Source organism: Theropithecus gelada, chromosome 1 (genome assembly GCF_003255815.1).
Source record: "Theropithecus gelada isolate Dixy chromosome 1, Tgel_1.0, whole genome shotgun sequence".
Taxonomy (NCBI): domain Eukaryota; kingdom Metazoa; phylum Chordata; class Mammalia; order Primates; family Cercopithecidae; genus Theropithecus; species Theropithecus gelada.
This window is the reverse complement of record NC_037668.1, coordinates 116,101,360-116,122,905: the sequence shown is the minus strand read 5'-3', so window position 1 is coordinate 116,122,905 and position 21,546 is coordinate 116,101,360.

Sequence of the window (21,546 nt, the reverse complement as noted above, 5' to 3'; positions counted from 1 at the left end):
GGTTAAACCAATTAACCATATTACTCAGAAATAAAAAAGAACAAATTACCAACACATACAACAATATGGATGAAGTTAAAAAGCATGATGCTGAGCAAAAGAATTTATACCCATGCACATACACTGCCTGCACACAAATGTACGGCATGATTTTATGTAAATGAAATTCTAGAATGGACAAATCTTATCTATAGAGACAACAGCACATTAGCAGTTGCCTGGGATGGTTGGGTTGGAAGGACTGACTGGGAAGGGGTACTAGGAAACTTTCTGTGGTGATGGAAGTGTTCTTGATTGGTTTGGTGTCACACAAGTGTATATATTTGTTAAAATACATCAAATTAAACACTTACGTATATTAAATAAATAGCTTGCCAAAGTCAACTGAAGACATGAGTATGCATCTGCATGTACATTGTAGACATAAGCAAGAGCATTGCTAAGAAGTGTTTCCATACTAATGACAAATTATTATAATCATGGCGCTGGCATACCATGTCAGTTTTTATAAATACCATGAAATTTATATAAATTTTGGTTTTAACTTTGGCAGAAGACATTCTAAACTGTAAGCCATTGTACTTTTAAAAATAAATACTTAGCTATAATGTTTGATGTTACTATGTAAAGCTTAAAGCTTAAAAATGCTCTCTCTCTGTCACCTTATTTAACTTTTTTTTGTGATGTCATCAAAGTCAGCTGACACCCAGGGGAACGTACTTTGCCCTTGAATAACATCCAACATGTCAAGTAGCAGACAAAAACAAAAGATTGCAAATTGGGTAAACATTTGGACAGTTCACAGATTTGTAAGTAGTGTATAATTTGATCACATTTGTTTTATTTAAAGAAAATCTGACAACAATATAAGCTCATGTAGGAACTGCCCTGGACTCAGAGAAACAAGTGTGGAGATCAGTAGTCCAGGCAAGGTATAATGGGTGTTTGAATTAAAGTATAATAAGGTATAATCAGAGAACATGTGAAAGAGATATTTGTTATAGTTTGGTTAGTCATAAATTTAATGACCTACAATGGAACCTCTTAGGTCTCCCCTCATACTAAAAATAAAATTCAGTATTCTCCTCATGCCCTATATAGTTCTGCATGGTGTGGTCACAGCCTGCTTCCCAACCTCATCTCTGAATAATGTCTCCTGCTCCCCTTTCTACTGAGCACCAACCGCAGTGATCTTCTCACCTCTAAACACAAGGTCATTGCCTCCTCAGAGACTTTGCACTTGCTGTTCCTTTAGCCTAAATGCTCTTTAGGTGTATCTTCTCCTCATTTAGGTTTGAGTTCGGATACCAACTCTTTGGCTCCTTCTCATCACTTAGGTTTGAGTTCAGATACCAGCTCTTTGGCTCCTTCTCATCATTTAGGTTTCAGTTCAGATACCAACTCTTTGGAGAGCTCTTGCCTAACAATGCTCCTGCCCAGCCTTGCTATCACATTATCATTTCTGTTTAGCATGTATCACAATCTAAAGTTATTTGTTTACTATTTTATTTAATCCATTACTGCCACTACAATGTAAATTTTATAAGAGTACCTTAACTGTAATATTCTCCAGTGAAATCCCAGGGCCTACGATAATGCATAGCACAGATACTTTTGAACAGAGAAGTATTTAAATGTTTTAGATGGTAAAGATTATGAATGAAAAGTCATAAAATATATTTTAAATTACATTTTATAATATATTTTATAATTATATTTATAAAATAAATATAAAATATATATTTAACATATATTTATATTTTATTAACATATATATCTTGATTATGTTGCATTGTTTTGTAGGACTCACTGTAAGAGTAACTCAAAGTAGTAGCTGAGAGGGTACATATCATCATCTCCTTTATTGCCATACTCTCACTACTTCTCACTACTCCATCTATTTTCTGGATCAATCATTCATTCAGCATTTATTGAGAACATACAGGCATATGAAGATAAAGACATACACAATTCAAAAGGTGCAAAAGATGCCTGAAAATGTACTGTGAAGTTCAGAAAAGGAAGAAATATTTTTGCTTTAAAGAGGGGTTGAGAAAGTCGGAAAATCTTGGAAAAAGGTTTGACATTTCAGATTGGTCCTAAATGATAATAGAAGTATATGAAGAAGAGACAGAAAGAAAGGGCTTACCAGGCAGAGGGAACAACTTAAGCAAAGATAAAAGGTATAGAAGTTGAGGAAGTCACTCGTGATGACCAAAATATAGTGTGCATTGGAGGTAGTCTGGTGGAAGGTGAGGTTGGAGAAATATGTTGAGGTCTGATAATGAAGGGCCTTGAATACCATGCAGAGAACTTTATCTAGTAGGTAACTGAGGAGCCATCAAAGGATTTTATCTATAAATGTGACCAGGTTTGTGATTTAAAAGAAATTCTTGCAATAGTTAGGATAAGGGAGTGAGGATAAACGCATGAAGATTATAGTTGAAAGATCATTGAAAATTTCCAGGCAAGATATGAGAAAAGCCTAAATTAAGACTGGGGCAGTATGAATAGGTAGATAAGAACTGATTTCAGGATTAGAATTGATGGGTCTTGGGACCCATAAGAGAGTGAGGGAAAAAAGGGAGATAGTGCTGACTCTGAGTTTCTGGTTGGAAGTCATAGATAGGCTGTAATTGATCCACTGTGACCTGCAATTGATTGGCCCTCTTGGTTCACCTCATTTCCTTCATTGACCTTTCTCCCCAACCTTAACTCCAGAACAGAGGTTTCCTTCTACTTTGGGCTCATTAATACCTCTTTTCATTCACCAGGTATAGAGCCTGCTAGCTAATCAATCTGCCTGAGCAACCTTTCCTTTTCCTGTGTGTCAGCAGCTGAGTATCTTAAAGATTGATTCAATATGCTCTCGATTCTGTCGAAACTCTTACAGGATGCCTAGAGAGCTATTTCACTGCCTTGTAGGTTTGCTCATCTGCTAACAACCTGCAATAATACTTTAATTCATTCAACTTTTTCTTATTAACTTCTTGTATTCACTTATATTGGTCCATAGATGATATCAGCTCCATCCTCAATGGTCTCCACAGGTTTGCTCTTCAGTCATTATGTGAGATGTATATTTCTGACTGTGGATTTAATACTGAGATGAGTTCTGAGATGAGTTTTCAAAATTTTGAAAGGTCGAGAGACAACGTATAATGGGCAGTTTCTTACTTTTCAGTGCTTACAACCTAAATGAAAACATGACTTTCATCCCTTCCCTTCCTCCCTCCTTTTTTCCCTTCTTCCTTTCTTTGTTCCTTCCTTCCTGCCTTCTTTTCCTCCTCAATTAAATAAAAATTTAGTATAAATACTGCAAAGGCATCCAGAATAAAAAGATAAATAAAATATAAAAGTCTCTGATCACACAACAATCAATAATTAAGTGACAAATTATATGATGTAGAACTTAAGCCTAGATGTAACAGAGCAGGCCTCTTAAAGAAGCTAGTACTAGCAGGGCGTGGTGCCTCATGTGGGTAATCCCAGCACTTTGGGAGGCCGAGGCATGCAGATCACTTGAGTGTAGGAGTTATAGAGTTAGAGACTAGCCTGGGCAACATGGCAAAACCGTGTCTCCACCAAAAATACAAAAAATTAGCTTGGTGTGGTGTCACACACCTGTAGTCCCAGCTACTTGGGAGGCTGAGGTGGGAGGACTGCTTGAGCCAGGGAGTTGGAGGTTGCAGTTAGCCAGTTAGCCGAAATCATGCCACTACACACCAACTTGGGTGACAGAGTGAGACCTGGTCTCGGGAAAAAAAAAACAAAGCTAAGCTAGTACTCATTTAGAGAATGATTATTATTAGTAGTAATAGGTTTAGGAGCTCTCATAAGTATAGGATATCTTCATTTTAAGAAATTAGTTCATAAAAAATCAGTATATTTATGTGGAGAAGTCAAAATATGTGGACTGGAAGTTGTACAGTTAGATGGACTCAAAGTTGGCTTTTGTAATCATGAGCAAACTGGAACTGTGTTAAAGTGAATAAAATTTTCTAGGAACATGTGGTAGGGTCCTGAATGGCAGGACGAAGTAATGCAAAGCTAGCTTATCAAAGTTATAGTCAGTAAAACAGGGTTTTATTAGATAGCGTGCTACATAAAGGTAAACATGAACATGGAAATATATAACTTCTGAGTCAAAACAAAATTGAATGTAGGTTCACTAAACACACTATGATGGCATTGGGGCAACCGGCCTTGGTTGGAGATCATGGGAAAGTTCTTGGAGACTTGTAGTTGCCCATGAGATTTGTGTAACTGTCGGTGACATTACTGCTAAAAAGCTAATCAAATGTTTTATTCTACATCAGTGCAAAAAGATCACAGGGGCACCACTTCCTGAAAACAGTCTTGGCCAAACCACCTGTGAAGTTGAATGGAATATTCAGTTCTGTGTACCTTATGTGTAGAGGGTCATCTACAAGCTAGAGCTTGCTCTTAGAATACCACTGATGATGTTGCAGAAACGGTGTTGCATCAGAGCTAGACAAGAGATGACTATGAGAAAAGTCTGAACAATTTCAAAATTTTGAAAGATCACGAAAGAGTAAATAGATTTGTTCTTTTTTGGTCCAGAAGGCAGAACAGCATCAATAGGCACAAATTCTGGTGAGGCAAATTTGGATCCAAAATCAGAGAAAGATTTTTTAATTGGTTATTCTATCAGCAATTCAGGAAGTTTCCATCATCTCTACAATAAAGGCCATTTTACTGAGAGTGTTCAAAGTCTACACAGATGGGCACTTGTTTGAGATGTCACTAAGTGAAATCCCGTAAGGATGGTGAGTTAAATGAGATGATCTATAAGCTTGCTTTCAATACTGAGTCCAAATACAGCCTTACTTCTTGTATCTTTTCTTAGTAGAGGAAGTTGCACAAAATGCTGGTTAAAGTAATAATAAAATTATGGGGAAGGTGGAAGGGGGAAGAATAGTAAATATTCTTCTTAATGTATTATAATGACTATATATTAGTCTAAGGACACAGGGAAGATTTTGGTAGAGATTTTGGATGTTGTTTTGAATCGATTTCAGTCAAGAATAGATTTCTTTATTTCATTTTCATACCAAAGTGAAATGGGAACCGGTAGTATATTCCATACACCCTTCGGAAATAGTTTTCCTGTTCCCTAGTGTGGAAAGGATAAAAAATACCTATTTGTTAGGCCTCAGGTTAGGCATTTTATTCCACAAATACTAATGTTGAGCATACATGGGTCACTTTATATTTGCCAAGTATTTTTAAGAGTTATTAATTTGTCTTTATACTAACCATGGGAAAGCAATGAAGTTATATCTCTACTTAGCAGATGAAAAAACTGAGGCCACACGCATGCAGAATCACCAAGTGTATCAGTTTCAAAAGACTTGAAGTTTTTTTCAGGGGAGGAATTGCTTTTATACTATATTTTCAGGCAGTGAATCTAAGGAACCAAGTAGTTGATGTGATTCATTCATTAACATTGCCCTAAACATCAGGCTGATTCTTTTTTGAAGGGAGTCTCACTTTGTGAGCTTATCTGATAATTTTATAATTATTATAATAATAATACATTTTAAAAATGTGTAACTCATTTTTGCACTCTACAAAGAAAGTTAAATTATTAAATTTCATTTAACAGACAAAATTAAATGTGTTCTTAACTACCTCACATGCTACAAACAGTTGTTTTTATAAATCCAAGGAAAAAATCTAAGCAAACTTGTTTACCATTGGTTAAATAAAGTTGAATTTCAAATGACATAGTTCTTATAGTATATTACTTGGCACACAGATTTATTCTAAATTGCCACATTAGCACTGAATCATCCAGAATAGCATCTGCTGGAAGACCACCAACAGAATCCCAGGGACTGGATGCAGTCATTACAATGACAATAAACACCAAATTGGCAACTTTTGGGGCTGGCCTTTTTGTTAAAACACATTATATTTTTCAAAACTTCAGCTGATTCTACACCAGTGATCTCAATTTTCAAAAAAATTCTGTACTCTCCTATTGCTCACTTCATGTTACTATCTGTAATCTAGTAACCATATCATATTTCTGATGATTTAAAGTTGATTTTAAGTTGCTTGAAAATAATTTGCTAATTTTGTCATGTACATTATTATAAAATTGCATTTAGAAATTACTGGGATTAAAGCATTATTATTTCAAAAACATCAAGATTGCATTAGTTTGCTACAGCTGCCATAACAAATTACTACACACTGTATGGCTTAAAAGAACCAAAATTTATTGTCTGCAGTTCTGGAGGCTGAAAGTCCAAAATCAAGGTGTCTACACGCTTGTGCTTCCTCTGAAACCTACAGGAAAAAGATATGTTTGAGACCTCTCTCCCGGGTTCCTGTAGCTTCAGGCATTCTTTGTCTTATAAATGGATGTCTTCTCCCTGTGTCTGTTTATACTGTCTTCCCTCAGTGCACTTCTGTCTTGTGTCCAAATTTCCCCTCCCAACACAACACCAGCTGTATTGAATTAATGCCCACCCTAATAACTCCATTTTAATTTGATTACTTCTGGGTAGTCGCAGTGACTCATGCCTGTATACCCAGTACTTTGGGAGGTGAGGTGAGTGATCAGTTGAGTCCCAGGAGTTCAAGATGAGCCTGAGCAACATGCCAAGACCCCATCTCTATAAAAAAATTAAAAAACAAAAATTTCCAGATGCAGTGACGCACACTTGTAGTCCTAACTACTAGGGAGGCTGAGGCAGAAGGATTGCTTGAGCCTGGGAGGTGGAGGTTGCAGTAAGCCCAGATTGCACCACTACACTCTAGCCTGGGTGACAGAAGGAGACCCTGTCTCAAAACACCAACAAGCAAAACCCAACAACAACAAAAAGAGCAAAAAACAAAATTTGATTACTTCTATATGAACCCTATTTCCAAATAAAGTCACATTTTGATGTATTGGGGGTTAGAACTTCAACATACTTTTTTGGGGATATCAGAGGGAGGACAAAATTCAATCCATAACGATACTGTTACTTCTAGAAACTTGGTTAATAAGATCAAAGCAATGAAGAAAATCATGCAATTATTTGAAGAAGTTTGGCAACCAAGCTAGCAAAATTTTAAGCTTTTACTTTTTTATTTTTTGCATTTCTTTAAACTGGGTTACTATATGGATGCATTTCTTCTTCTTTTCCTACCAATAAATCTTAATATTATATGATATTTGATATACAAAATAATGTGACATATTTATGTATATTATAACCTATAATAAATAACTCATTACATAAAGTGTTTGAGTAGTATGGAAGTTGTCTTTGTCTCTCTTGAGTGAATTCTTTTTCCTTCTGGTTAGATGTAAACAAAACTCTGAATTTGATATTCATCATTATTTTGTCTTTCTTTATATTATATACATATATGCTATACATATATACATGCACATGAAATACATATGGGGTTGTATATGTAAAGTACATCTATCTGTGTATCAATCATCTTCTTCAATGTGTTGCCTGGCTCTGCAAGTTTTTGAACTTTATAAAAAATAGCATAATACTCTAGTTAGCCTTTCACAACTTGCTTTTCTTTCTTTCAAAATTAGAATCCTAAGATTCACTGACATATGTGTTATTTATTCGTTTTCACTTGCTTGTGGTGTTTCATTGAACAAATCCCCTCCCCTTGAAAGTGTCTTCTTGGCTGTTCTTAGCACTTTAATCACATACATTTTAGTGTTAACTTGCTAAATTTTAAAAGTATTTATTTAAATTTTAAGTGAAGTTTTATTGTCTGTAAGATCAATTTTGAGGAGAACTGCTGTCTTAACTATATTAAGCTATCTGATCCATGAACATGGTATATTTCTCAACTTATTTAAGCATTTAAAAATGTATTTCAATTCCATCTGGAATATTTTTTTCTGGCTAAAGAATACCTTTAATATTGCATTTAGTTCAGATTTGAATTAATTTTTTCTTGTCTGAAATTTTTTTTAGTTTTTATTTTTGAGGACTCTTTTCCTTGAATTTAAAATTTTGTAACACCAATTTTCTTTTGGCAGTTTGAAAATTATTTCATTGTCTTCTAGATTTGACTTTTTCTGTGAATAAGTCAGCCGTCAGCTGCTCTGCTCGTTTATGTCCTTTGAAGATTAGTATATATTTTTCCTCTAGCTGCTTATAGGACCTATGGTATGCCTAGATGTGGTGTCCTTAATGTTTATCTTGCTTGAATTATTTTTTTTCAAAATGCAAAAAGAAAACATCTTTTCTGCTTCTTTCTCATTCTTATCTCTTCTTGGACTTTATGCGTAGATTAAAACTTTTAATTGTATTATCTATTTTTCTTATACTCTTATTTCTTTTTCATCCCATTCTTTTTCCTGACAGCTTTATCTGGGATATTTTCTATTGGCATATTTTTGCCTATTGACATTATTTTGCCTATTGACAACATTTCTATTGACATATTGATATATCTTTCATATGTCTTGGGTGTATATTTACATGCTAGGACATCAATGGTCCCTTTAGTTCTGTGTATTTTGTAGTTAATCCCAGCCATTGAGTTCTTAAGTTCAGTTAGTATATTTATGTGTTCCAGAATTTCCAGTTTTTATAGTTTGAAGCTGTCAAAATTGCCAATCTTTTTTATATTTTTGAAAATATTAAGCATATTTTTGAGTCCTTAGCTGATAACTCTATTTTCTAAATTCCCTGTGGATCTGTTTCTATGTTATGTTATTTCTCTTGGGTTTTGATTACATTATATTGCTAGATTATATTTCTGACTAATCACTGTGTTAAAAAAGTAAAGGTAATTTGAGACTTAGAGTATGTGTTAACTTCCACCAAAGAAAGTTTATTTATTTATTTATTTTTGACAGGTGGCTAAGGGCACTAGCAATCAAGGTTTCCTTTAGTTTAAATAAGGATTTAGTTCATTTGAGGCTGTTTTTGTTTTGCTCATCTTTATTCAAAAGTTTAGGAGATTTTCCAGTCCCTCTTGCTTGGAAGGCTCTGAACTTGAGTTTCTCTCCATCTATCATGAGTCTGGAAGCTGCTCTGCTCAGCATCTCAGCCTTTGTTTTAAAAACAGTAGAGGCCCACAGGGGAAAATAAGCTCAAATGTAGAGTGATTTATCTGGGAGTTTATCATTTTCTGAATTTTGGCTTCATAATTTTTTACTGTCTTGTTATATTTTCAATGAATTGAAACATACTATTTAAAACATTTGCCCACATTTATTAGTCGCTTTAGGGTTGATCTGAAATATCTAGTCTACCATTATTGTAAACAGAATTCCCTTCCACTAATTTTTAAAAATTGAGGTTGTGTGTGTGTGTCTGTATTATTTCAAAACATTGTATTTATTTATTTTCCAAATCTAACTGGTCATATTTGATAGTCTCTTGGTCATTGCTCACATATCTTGACTTTTTTCTTTTTAAAATATTTTATTCATAATTATTTTATTTTCTTTTACATTTTTAGAACTCCACAGGCTGAGGGGTTTAAACTTGTGAAGTTTTCCTTCACATACACTGTGGAGTCTTTCTTCATGTGCATAGTAATTTTATTGTATTATGAGCTCATACTTTGTTGAACTTCTGTGAGAATCTTGGGGGGCTAACGTGGGGGTACTTTCCTGCAGAAAGCACTTGTACTTGCTCCTGGTGGGTACTGTTGAATACAAGTTGATACCACTGTAATATAATATCTCAGCTTCAGGTTTCTCTGGCCACAGGAAAAATATATATCTGAAATTGTGACCTGAGTGATAGCAGGTCTATAGGCTAATTCTCAGGAGAAACGATCAAACTTTTTTTCTTTTTAAATTATACTTTAAGTGTACATGTGCAGAACGTGCAGGTTCGTTACATAGGTATACACGTGCCATGGTGGTTTGCTGCACCCATCAACCCGTCATCTACATTACGTATTTCTCCTAATGCTATCCCTCCCCCAGTCTTCTACCTGCTGACAGGGCCCAGTATGTGATGCGCCCCCACTTGATGTCTATGTGTTCTCATTGTTCAACTCCCACTTATGAGTGAGAACATGTGGTATTTGGTTTTCTGTTCTTGTGATATTTTGGTGAGAATGATGGTTTCTAGCTCATCCATGTCCCTGCAAAGGACGTGAACTCATCCTTTTCCGTGGTTGCAAAGAATTCCATGGTGTATATATGCCACATTTTCTTTATCGAGTCTATCATTGATGGGCATTTGGGTTGGTTTCAAGTCTATGCTATTGTGAACAGTGCCACAATAAACATATGTGTGCATGTGTCTTTATAGTGCAATGATTTATAATCCTTTGGGTATATGCTCAGTAATGAGATTGCTGGGTCAAATGGTATTTCTTGTTCTAGATCCTTGAGGAATCACCACACTGTCTTACACAATGGTTGAACTAACTTACATTCCCACCAACAGTGTAAAAGTGTTCCTATTTCCCCACATCCTCTCCAGCATCTGTTGTTTCGGAGTTTTTAATGATCACCATTCTAACTGGCATGAGATGGTATCTCATTGTGGTTTTGATTTGCATTTCTCTAATGGCCAGTGATGATGAGCTTTTTCTCATATGTTCATTGGCTGCATAAATGTCTTCTTTTGAGAAGTGTCTGTTCCTATCCTTTGCCCACTTTTTGATGGGGTTCTTTGTTTTCTTCTTGTAAATTTGTTTCAGTTCTTTGCAGATTCTGGATATTAGCCCTTGGTCAGATGGATAGATTGCAAAAATTTTCTCCCATTCTGTAGGTTGCCTGTTCACTCTGAGGTAGTTTCTTTTGTTGTGCAGAAGCTCTTTAGTTTAATTAGATCACATTTGTTAATTTTGGCTTTGGTTGCCATTGCTTTTAGTGTTTTAGTCATGAAGTCTTTGCCCATGCCTGTGTCCTGAATGGTATTGCCTAGGGTTTCTTCTAGGGTTTTTATGGTTTTAGGTCTTAGGTTTAAGTCTTTAATCCATCTTGAGTTAATTTTTGTATAAGGTGTAAGGAAGGCATCCAGTTTCAGCTTTTTGCATATGGCTAGCCAGTTTTTCCAACACCATTTATTAAATAGGGAATCCATTCCCCATTGCTTGTTTTTGTCAGGTTTGTCAAAGATCAGATGGTTGTAGATATGTGGTGTTATTTCTGAGGCCTCTGTTCTGTTCTATTGGTCTATATATCTGTTTTGGTACAAGTACCATGCTGTTTTGGTTACTGTAGCCTTGTAGTATAGCTTGAAGTCAGGTAGCATGATGCTTCCAGCTTTGTTCTTTTTGCTTAGGATTGTCTTGGTTATATGGGCTCTTTTTTGGTTCCATATGAAATTTAAAGTGGTTTTTTCCAATTATGTGAAGAAAGTCAATGGTAGCTTGATGCAGATAGCATTCAATCTATAAATTACTTTGGGTAGTATGGCCATTTTCACAATATTGATTCTTCCTATCCATAAGCATGGAATGTTTTTCCATTTGTTTGTGTCCTCTTTTATTTTGTTGAGCAGTGGTTTATTGTTCTCCTTGAAGAGGTCCTTCACATCCCTTGTAAGCTGTATTCCTAGGTATTTTATTCTTTTTGTAGCAATTGTGAATGAGAATTCACTCATGATTTGGCTCTCTGTTTGTTTTTTATTCATGTATAGGTATGCTTTTGATTTTTGCATATTGATTTTGTATCCTGAGACTTTGCTGAAGTTGCTTATCAGCTTAAGGAGATTTTGGGTTGAGACAATGGGGTTTTCATTCTTTTTTTCTTTTTATGAGATGGAGCCTCGCTCTGTCACCCAGGCTGGAGTGCAGTGGTGAGACCTTGGCTCACTGCAAGCTCCGCCTCCCGGATTCATGCCATTCTCCTGCCTCAGCCTCCTGAGTAGCTGGGACTACAAGCGCCCACCACCACGCTGGGCTAATTTTTTTTTTTTTTTTCAGTGGAGGCGGGGTTTCACCATGTTACCCAGGGTAGTCTCCATCGCCTGACCTCATGATCCACCTGCCTCGGCCTCCCAAAGTGCTGGGATTACAGGCATAAGCCACCATGCCCAGTCAGATGATGGGGTTTTCTAAATATACAATTGTGTCATCTGCAAAGAGAGACAATTTGACTTCCTCTTTTCCTAATTGAATACTCTTTATTTCTTTCTCTTGCCTGATTGCTGTGGCCAGAACTTCCAGTACTATGTTGAATAGGAGTGGTGGAAGGAGGGCATCCTTGTCTTGTGCCAGTTTTCAAAGAGAATGTTTCCAGTTGTTGCCATTCAGTATGATATTGGCTGTGGGTTTGTTATAAATAGCTCTTATTATTTTGAGATACGTTCCATCAATACTTAGTTTATTGTGAGTTTTTTAGCATGAAGGGCTGTTGAATTTTGTTGAAGACCTTTTCTATATCTATTGAGATGTGGTTTTTGTCATTGGTTCTGTTTATGTGATGGATTACGTTTATTGATTCGCATGTGTTGAACCTGCCTTGTATCCCAGGGATGAAGCCAACTTGGTCTTGGTGGATAAGCTTTTTGTGTGTGCTGCTGGAATCGGTTTGCCAGTATTTTATTGAGGAGTTTTACATCAATGTTCATCAGCGATGTTGGCCTGAAATTTTCTTTTTTTCTTGTGTCTCTGTTGGGTTTTGGTATCAGGATGATGGTAGCCTCTTAAAATGAGTTAGGGAGGATTCCTTCTTTTTCTATTGTTTGGAATAGTTTCAGAAGGAATAGTGTCGGCTCCTCTTTGTACCTCTGTTCGAAATCAGCTGTGCATCTGTCTGGTCCTGGACTTTTTTTGTTTTTTTAAACCTGGAGTCCTGGTGAAGACAGACACTTTCCTGATAGGCTTCCATTGCTAGTACACAGATGCTTTTAACACTCTTTGACTAATATTGTAGCCCATTTGAGGTCCAAAATTAATGAAATTCATATCTCATGGATCATTCACTGGGTTTTAACCATGAATATATGTGCTGAGTGTGTTGGCTGAAGGAAAATATATCTAAAAACAGATAAAGTAGCAAATTAATAGATATATAAAACAATTATTGAAGCCAGGGATAATACTTACAGGGGTCAGGTAGGTAATGTAAAGGCATGAAGTTGCTAAAAATAAGACAATAAGAACGAGTGGGCAACTCTAAAAGATTCAAATTCAAATGTAAAAATGAAGATAGCCGTGAAAACATCTCCTGAAACTACTTGACCCAGAGACTGCCAGTTTTCAACTCTGCCTAAACTCAACAAATACCTTGATAGTATACTTTACATAGACTTGAATATGTGCTATTTCCTGATGTTCCTTGACAACATCCAATTTTACATTTAAATGTGATCTATAACAATTTGACTTGCTAAGGCTAATGTATTTTAAACTGCGTGCTCGATATGGCCTTTGTTCCACATTTTTTTTTAAGATTCAGGAACATCTTTAGCATACATTAAAAATAAATGGTCATGGAGCAAGGATTTACTAATCATAGTAAATTGAGGGAGTTTGGATAAAAGATCACTTTTGAAAATTAGGGATTCCAGAGGCTAAAATTAGCAGTATTCATGATTTAGAGAACAAAAGTTACTATTAAAACATTGTGCATAAAATGTTTCCACCACTAATCCATATTATATGATGATGAGAGAAATGAGGTGAAATAGAAGATTAATGAGAAAATCAATGGTAATTTCTGTCTTTTTACTAAATAAGAGTCGATTTGTATCATCACTATTAGCATGTAAGTATAAATGGGAATAAAATCAGGTCGAGAGGGAAAAGTTGTGTTGAGTTTTATGGCTCAATGTAGGCAAAGTGTAGTGCTTAATTCCACAGCTTTCCACTTATTGTGCAATCACACACTATTTTTTTTCATATCCAGACTAGATATTCAGCAAACTCTTACTATATATCAAGGAAAAAATGCTGCAGAAATATATTTCTTATTTAATTTCTACTATTCTTTTAAATGGCAGTTTGCAGAATGCATCTGGGTGTACAGCTAATGACCCGTGAGCAATAAGCAACTGTTTAAGTAAAATGCACTATGAAAAAGCTTTTACCAAACAGCATTTTAATATTTTAAATAGATTTTCCATTGCAGGCTCTTTGTAACTGGATTAGTTCTCTGATATGTTCTGACAGAGCTGTGGTTAGGGATACTCCATTAACTTTGTCTGTCATCTTATTTTCCCTAGTATTCAGCAGAACACCCTTATATTTCATAATTTGTATTGCTATCAGTGCTGATTTGTAAATGTGCAAATTATAATTAACAACGGCTACTACTTCTATTAAATATTAAATCATTCTTGCAGCTTATGTTTTCCACAGCAGATGGAGCCCTGTGGTATGCAAATGGACTTTCCTTACATTGTCAGCAATATTTAACCTATATTTTAACTTAAAGAACACATTTTTCCCTGTTTGCTTTATGTTTTCTATAGCATTTAGGTTAATATTTATTTACTGCAGATTCCCTTTCTACCAATAAGAATTTCATGGACTATTACATACCAGCACTGTGGTTTTGTTTCCGTTCATTAATAGCTCCTTAATCATCTAGCTTGCTTGTAAGTACAAGAACTTGTTATTTGTACTGATGCTGCAGTATTGCATAAGAAGCATTTAGTTATATTTTAGTATGTACAGCAGAAGCAAAAATGTTGAGTACACCATCGTAGGTTTTAATTTGAAATCCAATCTATGTGCACATTTTTCCTCCAGAATAAGCAAAAGCATTTAAGGTTTTATATTGTGTTTTAAACATTCTATTAAATGTCATCAGCCGATTCAGGAAAATGTATTGCAAAAATATTAGAGAAGTATAAAATGTGTAAATGTAATAGATGCTTGGGACATGGAGAGGAATGTAAAAGTCCAACATTTATCAGGTAGCCATAAACTACTAAGAAACATTGATAGAATGTAACATTCTTATGATATATAGTATCTTAAGCATGAACTCTTATTTCTGGTATTTATTACAGTGCTGTTGCATTAGAAAACACTAATCCAGAATTATTGCAACTCTTCCTAACTGTGGAGTACGAATATTTTCGTTGAGGAATAAGTTCTAACTTTCTTAACAATGAAAGGATATATACTCTTTAAACCCGGCTGGAATCAGAAGGTTGTGTTTTCTTGACAGGTTTTTAATGGCAAGTTAAGACTGCCGGGGAAACCGTAGAACTCAAAGGCATTAACTGACAAATTAAGCAAAGAGTAATGAAAACTTCGATGTGTTTGAATCATCATTCATTGAACTGTAATTGCCTTAGCAGCACAAAATTAAATTGTAACAAGTAAGGGTCTTGACACTTCCCGCAATTTCTAAAATAGCTTATACATGCCATGGAGGATAAACAGCAGTCACATGAAATACTGGATGTGAGTGTTTTAAATTAATTAATTATATTTATTTATTAATTGGAATCAGCCATTCAATAAGACACACAAGGTTATTGTAACAGTCTGCCTTTTGGATTCTTAAACATAGAAAAGTTTTGGTCTGCCGCAGATGATGCAATTATAAGTGGGGTCACATTCAAGGCGTTCAGCCTGTTGGTTTATGGAAACAATTAGAAATGACTTGCTGGTCGGGCGCGGTGGCTCACGCCTGTAATCCCAGCACTTTGGGAGGCCGAGGCGGGTGTCATGAGGTCAGGAGATCGAGAGCATCCTGGCTAACATGGTGAAACCCCGTCTCTACTAAAAATACAAAAAATTAGCCGGGCATGGTGGCGGGCGCCTGTAGTCCCAGCTACTGGGGAGTTTCTGGGACTGAGGCAGGAGAATGGCGTGAACCCGGGAGGCGGAGCTTGCAGTGAGCCGAGATTGTGCCACTGCACTCCAGCCTGGGTGACAGAGGGAGACTCTGTCTCAAAAAAAAAAAAAAAAAAAAAAGGAAAAAAAAGAAAAGAAATGATTTGGCACTTACAGATCTCCTCCACCCAACCCCCATCCTGGGGTAGGAAGAAAGATTAGGAATACACAGAGATAATTGTTCAGATTTTGCCTTTAGGGATGTCATTTGAGAATCTAGCTAAAAATATATTAGTTTATTTGTGACTGACCAAAGAAAGTAAAATCTACATAGCAGGTTTCTTTTCCCTCCAAGAAAAAGTTTAAAGTTTTAATGCTAGAATACCAAAAAGAGTATTAGAATACTCAGAAAGGAAAGTATATCTGTTTTGCTGAGGATGTCCTATAAGAGTCAAAACAGAGAAAATATAAAACAAATGTTGGATTAATTGAAAGTTACAGTTATGAAATTCACAAGAACTGCCTGACCAATTTTTCTGTGGGCTTTAGAGATGGTGACTTTCCTAATAGATTGTGCTTCAGTTTTGGGTGGGAAGCTGTGATGAACATTTGAGTGAGAAAATATGTGTCTGAGTTAGAGCATCTGCTTTCATTACTTAGTTTTCCAGAGGACATTGTGAGTCAAGGAAATGAGTGGGTTTTATCCTGGAAAAGATCCAGGGGAAACTAGATCTTCTTAAGAAGACAAAGGAAGAGCAGATTTCAGCAGCTTTGAGAAGGGAGTTGTGGGCGAGACTAAGTGGGGGAGGACTCACCCTGTTGGTCTGTGGTGAGCTCTGCTCATCTGGAGGCAGTGAATCCTCCTTCAGCAGCACAGAGACTCGTTCAGGGTTCAGTATTAACCTGTTTAAAAACCTTCCCTTTAGCATATTCCAAATTGAGATGCCCTAAGACAATAGAATGCCTTTGCATCCCAGGGCTGTGCTTAATGGGCATTGCCTGAAGGTAAGGCCTCTACAGAACATTCACAGAAGAAGCACAGTGGGAATGTGAAGAACATAAAGGACCTGGGCTCTGGGTGTGGAATTTCAGATTTAAAATTCAGAGGAGTCTCCATAAGGAGGCTGAATCTTAGAGGCAAGTAATTTCATCAACATTTCCTAAACTATATGTTTGGGAAGAGAGGAGGGGATTTGTATACCCTTCAAATAGTTTGCTTATTTTTGTAGCCTGAAAAAACAAGTTAGGACCTAGTGCAAAACTGATGATTGGGATATATGTGAACATACATATAAAAATCTGTCACAGCAACAGAGGCTATCAGGCTAATTTCTATCCCTTCTTCATTTGGGCTGACGTTAAGGATGAAAGTGGGGTGGAGTAAAACAAAAGAGAAGCAATGGGATACTCCTGGATGAACAAGATAAAAGGCTTGTTTTGTTTTATTAACGACTTTGAATGCCTATCTCATGCTCTAGGGAGCTTTTCTCATCAGTAACTTCTCATATTTGCTAAATCCAGTGTCCTAAGACATTATTTCATTCCTTATGTATCTTTGGGTCTTTAGCCGGCAGCATCTACACAATTAGGTTTAGGTCTTTTGAATTTCTGCTTATTATTTCCTATGGAAACTCTAATAGTCAAGACCTGTCATCATGCCACCATGAGGCTAGCATATAAAGTGGACACAGTGGAATTCAGTGTTCCTTCATCCCTATTATACTGCACCCTCTTTCCTGATATAACTGTCCTGTTACCTGCTTCAGCATGCCCAGTTACAGCTATCTTTCCCTGGCATACCTCATTCCCAACCATTCTTCTCTTCTTGGCTTCGTCAAAATGTCTAAGTTTTGTGGCCTCTGCCTTCAGTACTTGTTACCTTTATTTAATCTTATTAGGCAAATGAAATCAAGTAAGATGCTATTGGCTGATAAGGTCTTTGGATAACATTTGCCTTTTGATAGTAGGTTTTCATTACATGGACCCAAGGGGAATGTTATAGACCCTATGCTAAGACCAGTGGGGCAAGAGCACTCTGCTTTACTTCTCAACAGCAGTTTAACTAACTTGCCAAGGAAGAGCTTTGGCCTTCTAGTTAAAGTCCATGAAATTGTGTAAGGTGCCAAACCAGTGCCTTCTTTAAAAACAAACAAAACATATGAAGAAAAGCTCATTGTCACTGGTCATTAGAGAAATGCAAATGAAAACCACAATGAGATACCATCTCACACCAGTTAGAATGGTGATCATTAAAAAGTCAGGAAACAACAGATGCTGGAGAGGATATGGAGAAATAGGAATGCTTTTACACTGTTGGTGGGAGTGTAAATGAGTTCACCCATTGTGGAAGACAGTGTGGCAATTCCTCAAGGATCTAGAATCAGAAATACTATTTGACCCAGTAGTCCCATTACTAGGTACGTACCCAAAGGATTATAAATCATCCTAATATAAAGGCACATGCATACGTATGTTTATTGCAGCACTATTCACAATATCTAAGACTTGAAACCAACCCAGATGCCCATCAATGATAGACTGGATAAAGAAAATGTGGCACATATACACTATGGAATACTGTGCAGCCATAGAAAAGGATGAGTTCGTGTCCTTTGCAGGGACATGGATGAAGCTGGAAACCATCATTCTCAGCAAACTAACACAAGAACAGAAAACCAAACACCACATGTTCTCTTAAGTGGGAGTTGAACAATAAGAACACATGGACACAGGGAGGGGAACCTCACACACTTGGGGCCTGTCAGGGGGTGGGAGGCTAGGGGAGGGATAGCATTAGGAGAAATACCTAATGTAGATGACGGGTCAATGGGTACAGCAAACCACCATGGCACGTGTATACCTATGTAACAAACCTGCACATTCTGTACATGTATCCCAGAACTTAAGTGTATATGTGTTTACATATATATATGTGTGTATATATGTATGTGCACATACATGTGTATATATACATGTGTATATATGTGTGTGTGTATACACACACACACACACACCAAAAACACAGTGAAATAAATATCAGTCTTTTAGCACATTGACCCAAATAATGCTTGCTCAAGGATCTGTAGTTTTATGCAAACCCAATATTAGGCCTAATAGAAAGTAAATACTAAATCTAGGTAAAATTACTCTGCAAGGCATATAACTTTCAAGAAAATTAAACTCTCCTTGCTTTCTTTATGTTCCTAGTGTTTTATTTTAAATTTTGTATAATTTTGCTTTTGAAAACCTTCAGTGTTTTTGTTATAGATAAGCATGTTCTCTGGCAAACTTGACTTGAGAGAAAGAAGCTCCATGCCAAAAGCTTTTTTTCGAGCAGGGTAGAGGGGAAAGCATAATTCAATAACTTTGCAAAATGCTGCAGATCCTATCTAAATTTTGAAGATTTGCAGTTCATCAGTGTATTAAAGGCCCTGAGAAGTCCTGTAGTGAAAAAGCCTGTTTAAATTTGTTTAATTCAGCATTTTCTAAATGTGTAATTCTTTTGTTCATAACATTCTGGGGAACTAGTTTCCCAATTAACACAATCATGGAGGATGGGGAGGGGTGGTGGCATGCTGCTGTAGACATCTGCTTGTACTCTAATTAGTAGAAAAGAAAGGAGAAAATGTTGTGTTGCAAGCCACTGTAGACAGCCAGTAAACACACCCATTTTTTTTTTCACTCATTCATTTACTTTTCAAGAATTTCCTAAATATCAGCCATGTAAACAAGGCTGAATAAGGAGTTGAGCCCCCCCACTGACAAAATCCAATCTTGGCCTTGAGGTGTTTAGAAGCATGTTGGGAAAAAATCACATAATAAAAGTTGTCTAGGCAGCACATACGTGACTGAATCAATGATCAGTGGTGAGACAGTGTCTTCCAGTGCTTGAGTCCTGACTTCCTGGGATTTGCAGGGATTACTGGATGCTGATGACCTACTGCTGCTTGGACTCAGCCACGTCTATGCAGACATCCAGTCTCAGTAAAGAAACAACCAAATCAAAAAACACCACTTCAAAGACCCTTTCAATCTGTTAGAGCCTTAAGCTGGAGGTAATATTTCCTTTCTCTGAAATTGAGGAGAAAGCATAGGGCTTGGAATCATAGAACTTCAATTTGAATCCTGCCCCCATCCTTCATAGCTTTGTGTTTGGATATATCCCCTGACACTGCAAGGTGCAGATGCTGAGGATACTGTTATTTCTGTTTTCTAGGGTATTGATCTAGAAGGATCCTGGGAAGATCTAATGAAAACGATTGTATAAATTCATACAGAGTAAAATTCTATGTAAATTTTAGGTGTTATTTTTTATTATCCTTGATTCTATTATTCCTAAACTAATCAAAATAATGACTCAATATGTAAGTCACTATCTTAAGTGTTTTCCATTTGTTTTCTCTTTTAATCTTTACAACAGCCCTAAGTGTTAGATACTCTAATTATTCCATTTTACAGATGAGAAAACAGAGGATGGCAGAATTTAAATCAAGGGTTTAAGTTAAATATTTTTGTGTGTGGCTAGATCTCTACCATGTTCAGCAAATTTGGAATTCATTCTTTCATCCATCTGATGTTATTAAGCACCTACTATGTACCCTATATCGTTCCAAGTCCTAGTTATACAGTAGTGAACAAAATGGCTTAAAAATCACATCTTTGTGGAGTTTAAATTCTAGAGAGGAAGAAGGACAATAAGTGTAAAAAACGTGTAAGCTATGTAGAATGGTAGAAAGCAATGAGTACTGCTATGGAAGAAAGGGCAAGAGGTGTTGGGAGTGTGGGAAGAAGCAGTGACATATAATTTTAAATGAGTTAAACAAGGTTGGCCTGCTGAGATGGTGACTGTTGAGCAAAGATTTGAAGGAGGGGAGGGAATTGGTCTTGCAGATGTTGGAAGGAAGAGTGTTCCAGTCAGTGGGGACAGCGAATGGTAAAGGTGCTGAAGAGTGAATATGTTGAGTGTGTTTGAGAACCAGTGTATTCAGTGGGGTTAAAATGTGCCAGGGGAAGGAACAGCCACATCAGGGAGGCCGGAAGGTGTGCGGCCTATAGACCACTGCCAGGACCCTGGCTTTCTGTCTTCAGAGAATGGAAGACATGGGAGGGCTCTGAGCAGTGAAGTGATGTGATCTGATGTGTGTTTCAAAAAGATCACATTGGCCATTTTGTTGAGAATACACCCTAGGGGTTAAGGGAGGAAGCAGGAAAATAAAAAAAACAGCCTCATTTCTGGTACAAAATAAAGTGAATTAGAATGTGCTTCCAAGTCTCATTTGGTGTACATTAAACTGGTTAGTTCATTTTCCATATAGCAAAATGAGTATGCTGGGGAGGCCTTTTTGAACATCTATTTATCTTGACCAAATACTTTCTTCTAGCATCTTGAAGTCATTTATTTGGCTATGTTGGTGCTATAACCAAAATGAGTTTTTCTATAATAGTGACATAAATCCTGGAATTCCACTAGAACATTAGATTAAATAGGCCTTTTTTTTTTGTGGGGTGGGTGGGTAGTGTATTCCATCTACTTCTTATCAAAACCAGTGTAAGTTCCGGTATAGACTGGGTGTTGATTTGAAAATACCACCTATTCAGGTTCCACCCGAAGGTAGAATATAGACAAATAGTAGAGTATCATTAGAAACTATATCCTGCTATGGAAAATTAGGATCAGAATCATGATCTTTTGAAAGCAAGAAGCAGAAAACTGACACATTAGAAATTTGAATTCTTTTTGAACTCATTTTAATCATTGATATTATTATCCAATTCCTAGCTCTCAGTCCCACAAAACTCAACCTGGATGAAGAATTTGATGTTGTTTTTACTGAGCTGATA